This window comes from Dreissena polymorpha, chromosome 14 (assembly GCF_020536995.1).
Source record: "Dreissena polymorpha isolate Duluth1 chromosome 14, UMN_Dpol_1.0, whole genome shotgun sequence".
NCBI classification, from domain to species: Eukaryota; Metazoa; Mollusca; class Bivalvia; order Myida; family Dreissenidae; genus Dreissena; species Dreissena polymorpha.
In genome coordinates, this window is record NC_068368.1 from 43,561,501 (window position 1) to 43,568,526 (window position 7,026).

The following is a 7,026-nucleotide window of genomic DNA, read 5'->3' on the forward strand; positions in this document are numbered from 1 at the left end:
TTTTGCATTGGGCAAGGCTTGCGATCAGTTTATTGACAACACACATCCACGAATATTACATATTCGTATCATATAGCAATCAAGTACAATCGTAGTACAACCTTGACAGGACAATTTTCGAACTATAAATTATATAACAAATTATAACTATAATGTGTAAACATCACTTCTAGTATTGTGTCCTTAATTGGTGTTTTCAAGGCCAGGGTAAAAGCCAGAGATAAAAATTCATCAGAAGCCCAATGTAAAATAACTCTGGAAAACTGTACCTGAAAACAACCAATATTAACATGTAACTAAACATTATGTAACACAAACATAACATTTGAGCCAATTTACTACTAATGCGGTTCGAATTTAAAAAAGTAAAAGTTTACTGATCGAAGTCTAGCGTAGAACTGACCAAACAATGAACACCCCGTGCAAATTCCCGCCTATGTCCACCTGAGTGACCATCACTCACGTGACGACCACACGCATGAACGAACCGCACATATACCTGTTTTGTGCGGTGCGTTATGTTTAGACATACGTTCTGTGCTATACTCCGTAACGCACAGAACTGAAAAGTCTTCACACAACTTAGCACAAAACACAACACGTTTTGCATTGGGCAAGGCTTGCGATAGAACAAAAACAAAGGTTAGTAAGGTTTTAAATTCGAACCGCAAATCAATTATAATTTCAATTGTCTAGTGATAAAAAGCTTTTTGTCTAGAGAATCATCAATGTACCCATCTTTAGCCCTATCAGACTTCCATCGACCATGTCGCTTCAAACATCTCTAAAACACGCCCTCGGCGTTAGCTCGTCTAAATAATTACATATATATAACCAATAACTGGTTTGAACAAAAAATCATTTGATTCATCTGACCAATTTGCTAATTACATATTTGTTAATAAAACGCCACATGGGAAGTTGTAGTTGTACATTTTGCAATTATAATATCCGAACCATTCGTATACATGCCAGTATTATAATGGCGTACATTTATACCAAAGTGATCAGATTTCAATTGTAGGTCATTACAATGAAACTCACTTAATTTGTTAATATGCATGAGACATGTACATGCATAACCCAAAAATGATCAATAAATGAAAACAGTGGAATCTCCTTATATCAAACACAATGTTTGTATCATCTCTAATGAATGCACATGTACATGATACATCTTTCTTGTGAAATGGTTTGAAGCACACACGCTTTGAAGCTTCTTATAATAGTTTGTTAAATCTTTCTTTGGATCATGTACACTATTAATAAAATGGATCCATTTAATACTGTAAAACACAGATGTAAAAAACGTTATTAGATTTCCTCGATCCATCAATTGAGCCATGTACATTACTACTGATATATGTAAGGCTGGCATGGCGACTACATTTTCTTCACAGTATTTGAAATGTGCACATGAAGAATTCTTTTCTACACCGTATTGTCTGCTCTTGATTGTTCTAAGTATTTACTTAGCCATTCTGTCCGCCATCTAATCTCTTCGAAGCCCATGCAAGCCCGAGCCCTCTAATCGCTCCTTCAGAGTACCTCTCAAAACATTTCCTGTCAAACATATGTACTATACATCAATAACTGTATTGTGATATGCACCTTAACGCTATCTTATTTAATGATAATCTAGTGTTAACAAAACAACCTGGAATCATACAGTCTCTACCAAACTTTTTGCAATATTTCACAATATCTCTAAAAAATTCCGTATGACAAATCAACATTAGCCAATAAGGCGAACTGCCCCTTTTTGGAACAACAAGGATGCATTTTGCTTTCTCCGATATCATCTTATTGATACAGATTGATACCAACCTAGTTTCTGAACTAACCAGTTTACATTGTTTCCCCATATTGAACTAAGGCACCCACTGCCTCTTTTCATTGAATCCAGTAGCCACACAACATATTTAAATCTAAAGCTATTTATTTTGACTACCATTCAATAATATAGATTTTACATTTTATTGTCTGAATACACTTTGATGTACGAATTTTGCAAAGCATTTAAAACATTTCATATAACATAACACCCGGGGACCATAGCATACTCTCTGCTCTCTTCATGGAGCATCTCTGCTCACTTCCGGGAACAATCTACTGGGCTCTATTTCCACTTCCGGGGACCATAGCCTACAATTTCTGCTCACTTCCGGGAGCAATCTACTGGGCTCTATGTCCACTTCCGGGGACCATAGCAAACTTTCGGCTCACTTCCGGGAGCAATAACATACCTTTTCTAGCCGTATGCAAGGCATTTTCTTGATCATAAGAAATTTTTACTTACGTTATGTTGAACGACGGAATACTTATCCGGTTTATCTTGAAAACCAACTCCTGGTGGCTTAATGTATTGACTTCATATTAAATCACAATATGCATTACCTGTTTCGTTTATAGAAACACTGGCAGTGTACCTCCTTGATTTTAACAGTGTAATATAGTAATCACTTCCAGGAATAACTTTTCTCTTTTCGTCAATAATCTGTTCACTTCCGGGAACAGGTTGCTCTTTATTAAGATCATGTACATTCCAATTTTCTCATTTTCGGGTCTCAAAGATCACGAGTACATACCTTTACTCTCTTCGTCAATGGAATAAAACAAATTGAAAATAAATTTGCTGTATTTTTATTTTTATGAAAATCGTTAGCTTGACAGTCATTTCGCCTATATCTACATTAAAGCTACAACTTTCTATAAAACCTCCATAAACCATAACTTGTGGTACTTGCATCAGCAACTATATTACACAAAAACAACTGATTGTCTTTGAAATCTTTTCCACCGTTGATTAACTGCCTAGTGCTTTCTTTCCATAATCTAAGTTTGTAAATAGCTTGCAACGTTACAATAACGGGAGCTTTCCAACTAGCTCTGGTATTTATGCAATTTTATATATGCATTGTTATCACCAAACTTTATTTACAATCACACTCTGAAAGGAAATTATCTGCCCTACAAGACTAGCTATTAATTTATCTATTGGTACTACTTTTTCTTTCGTTTGATAAATTAGATCATCGAATCAATACTCTTTTTTTTAGCCTAGCTACTCAATTTTTAATTATGAAAAACTGCATCTTTTGCATATCGATCACATGCCCGAGTCATTCTACTCTCTGAGAAGGAATCAAAATACTGTTTCTTCAGCCAGTTAACATCCAAACTCGTCTAGTCACTAGCATATAATGTTTGTTTTTTTCATATTCTACACTGTGATGTATGCCATCATCACAAAAGCAAATAACTATTTTAAGTAAATTTGACGTAAGAATGCTAGTACACCTCATTTTAGTTTTAACGAGTTTTAGTAAATATATGATCGGCCGTTATCGTGCCAAATATAAGCTTATAACAACCTAACACTGCCTGCTATTCTCTTGATAGCTCAAACCACACCGTTCGTGAATGTATCAATATCATGATACGCTCCTCTTATATCGAAAGTAGAACAAATAAATAAATAATAATTTTAAATATATCACGTATTAACGGGCGTATTAACAACATGATAAATGTCACGTGGGTTTTCAGTCTACTTACCGACAAACTTCCGGAAATTTTTTTTTTTTATTTTTTATTTTTTCTATGATTTTTTTCTTTTTGATATATTTCTATACTATGATCCTTTTGATCAATTGCTCCTTTTATCTCTTTCTGTACGTTACCGTTTTCCGACGGAAAAGGAAACATATAACCGCAATTTACTACATCTTAAATGTAACAACCATCCGTAGCCTGCTACAGCTTGGCTACATGGGCTTTCGTTCTTTTTACCGGCGAGCTTCTAGCATCAATTTCTATACTATGATCCTTTTGATCCAGTTTTATACTAAGATTCTTTTGATACATTGAGACAGATCATTATAGCTAAATTACAAATTACATAAATATAGCTACGGAACATTATAGCTAAATTTCGTTTGTCATCTCACAAATTATTTATTGAAACGGGTAGACACCAGAACATTGTTAGAGATCAACGTAAATGTGTTTTATGCAACCTTAATGATATTGAGGATGAATATCACTTTGTTCTTACATGTCCTTACTATGCCGATGTTAGGAAAACATTAATTCCAAAGTATTACAGATGTCGCCCAAATATGTTTAAGTTTATCGAATGACTTAATAGTTCAAAGAAAAATGTGTTAAGAAAATTAGCCATGTTTTGTTTAAAAGGCTTTGAAATGCGAGAAAATGTCTTATATATGTGAACATGTTTCATTGTAGTATATTTTATTTACTTGATTGTATTTCTAATTCATAGATGCACTTTGACTATACTGTGTTTACTTGTGTGTCAATGGTCAATGGCGTTTTGCCGATTTTTCCAACAAAAAACACTTGAAACTTGCTATATATTATATATCTTTCATAAAGCCACTAAGCGTATAATAATTTAATACGTGTTGCAAGCATTAAACAACGTTTTTACAGTATGTGGTCACCCAGTATTAACCTCTTCCATGTGACATTCTCACTTAAACATGTTGTATTTCATTCTTTTTTTAATCGATCTTCCTTCGAATGATGTATATTTTGTATTTAATTATAACGCATGCTGTTATTGTATATGTATGTTAACGACGATGAGCTGTATATGCTTAAGTCAAATAAACTATTCTGTCCTGTTCTGATCTTTTTGTACGTTACCGTTTTCCGACGTAAAAAAAATACTTATAACCGCCATTTACTACATCGAAAATGTACTTACTATCAGTAGTCACCTGCTACTTAACCGCGTGGGCCTTCCTTCAACTTACCGGCGAACTATACTTGGATCCTTTTGATCACGTTCGAATTTTAGGAACTTTCTGTACGTTACGTTTTCCGACGAACACGAAACTACCCATTTTCTGATAACGGGTTCTAAACATAATTAACTTAACTTATTGGTCGAGCTGTTTGCTGAACATCCAGCTGCTCCTTTCCGATGACCCGGTTCGCCACATGCGAAACATAGTCCTGTGCGTCTCAATGGTAATTGAGTTTCAGCACCTTGTGTTGCGAGGTTAGATGAAGCTTCTGGCTTCTGATATGACCCGTCAAGAGCGCCACGTGGCGTTATGTTTCCGCTTTTTATATGCCATCGCCTCTACCCTTATTTTTATGCAAATAACATTACGTCATCAGACTCGTAAAACATTTACACATATACATATAGAATGTATACAACACCACAAAGAATAGCAATTTATTCCCCAGTAAGTTCGAAAGCTTTTGTCGTGTTCTACCATTAATGACCTGTGAATTTTCGGTCACGTGCCATCAATATTTCTATTTGTAAATTGATCGGCTTTCTCTAGTGCTGAAATTGTTACTTGAAATATACATCGTTTCAACTCTGTTACTACTTCGTAACACTCGATACTATGCTCGAGATTCAGTATAACGGATTTAACAGATTTACATTTCTTTTAGCACTTATCTTTTCTATGATGCATTTCAAATCTTGCAGCACGGACACCCTGTGTTCTGCTAAAGTCGACAACACGATGTAGGATTTGTAGACGAACACAAGTTTACTGATCGAAGTCTAGCGTAGAACTGACCAAACAATGAACACCCCGTGCAAATTCCCGCCTATGTCCACCTGAGTGACCATCACTCACGTGACGACCACACGCATGAACGAACCGCACATATACCTGTTTTGTGCGGTGCGTTATGTTTAGACATACGTTCTGTGCTATACTCCGTAACGCACAGAACTGAAAATTCCATGTAACTTCATTGAGTGTCTTTACACTGAAATTCCCGATGCCCTTTGATGCTTTGCATCAATACTTATCTTGTACCCATTGTGAAACATTCAAATCTTTATGCATTTATATACAAGCAAATTTCTGATTTCAATACCCATATCTAAAACACATCCTATAAAATCGGCACACCCCTATATACAGATTTTGACTGCAGCAATCAAATTTTTGTCAGCATTATGGTACTTTGTCTGTTTGTATCTAATATATAGTGTCTTGACTTTTTTTCAACACTTTAATAACTGGTTCGTATCTTTCTCAAGTTCACAGTCTCATTAAATTTATGTGTGTATGATTGTAAAGAAAGGAACTTTGTCTGCAACGCTTATTGCCCATTAATTGTCGAGTTTTATGGCCCTATAATTGTTTGTTATCCAACAGAGGGTGTATAGTCCTTAAGTTTTCAATATTTCTTTAATTACTAAGTGGATTTCAATTAGACTTTTACTGTTAAAAAATCTAAACATGTATATGATTTTCAAGACATTATTTTAGGCGGTGCGTCTAAAATTATATTATACAATCTATATTACACCTGTTTTTTGCTTGCTTTTTGTAAAAAATGGTTTTAACTCATCAAAAGTTATCAGATAGGGTGTTAAAATATTCATTGAAAATTGAGGCTCTTTAATTGCCATCAATTAGTGGTTGACTCATACTGGGCCATAATTTCACAGTCAAAGTGTGATTTACCGTGATTGAGGCAAAGAGAGGTGAGAAAAATAGCATTTGTTCAGGAGTGTTTGACGTTAAAATGGCGTTTCTTTTTATATGCTATTATTCATTAGATCATTCATGGCTTTTTTTACAAGTTTATGCAGTCTTGTTTAATTCTAATCGTATTTGTATAAAATATTTAAATATACCGGTAGTTGACATAAATTTAATTGTAAATTCACTTTCAATTTTATCCGGTTTTATTTCATTCTTATTTGTAAACAATATTTATTTAAACAAGACTATAGCCAAGCAATATATATGGTCCTCTACTAGTGAAACTGGACAAATTTAAGCACTATTTCTAGTGTATTTGTTGCCATAGCAACCAGAATTCTCGACGTAGGAACAAAATAAAATGATGTGCATTATCTTCATATTGCCATCTATCCATGTTTCAAGTTTCATGAAAAAATATATAACACTTTTTAAAGTTATCACATGATCCACCATTTTCAGCAATATTTTTAGTCTATTTGTTTAATCTTATTATTAATTCACTTTTTAAGTGGTTGTTATAATTTAAAAT

The 7,026-nt window shown here is 34.2% G+C and overlaps 1 long non-coding RNA gene across 1 annotated transcript; it reads right to left on the reverse strand.

Moving 5' to 3' along the window:
- Positions 1 to 5,738, reverse strand: LOC127858984 (uncharacterized). The gene is made up of 2 exons (XR_008039218.1): positions 4,908 to 5,738; positions 1 to 1,563 (listed from the first exon to the last, which is right to left on the reverse strand). It is a non-coding gene; the product is annotated as an uncharacterized LOC127858984 (long non-coding RNA).
- Between the last annotated feature and the right edge of the window lie 1,288 nt (positions 5,739 to 7,026).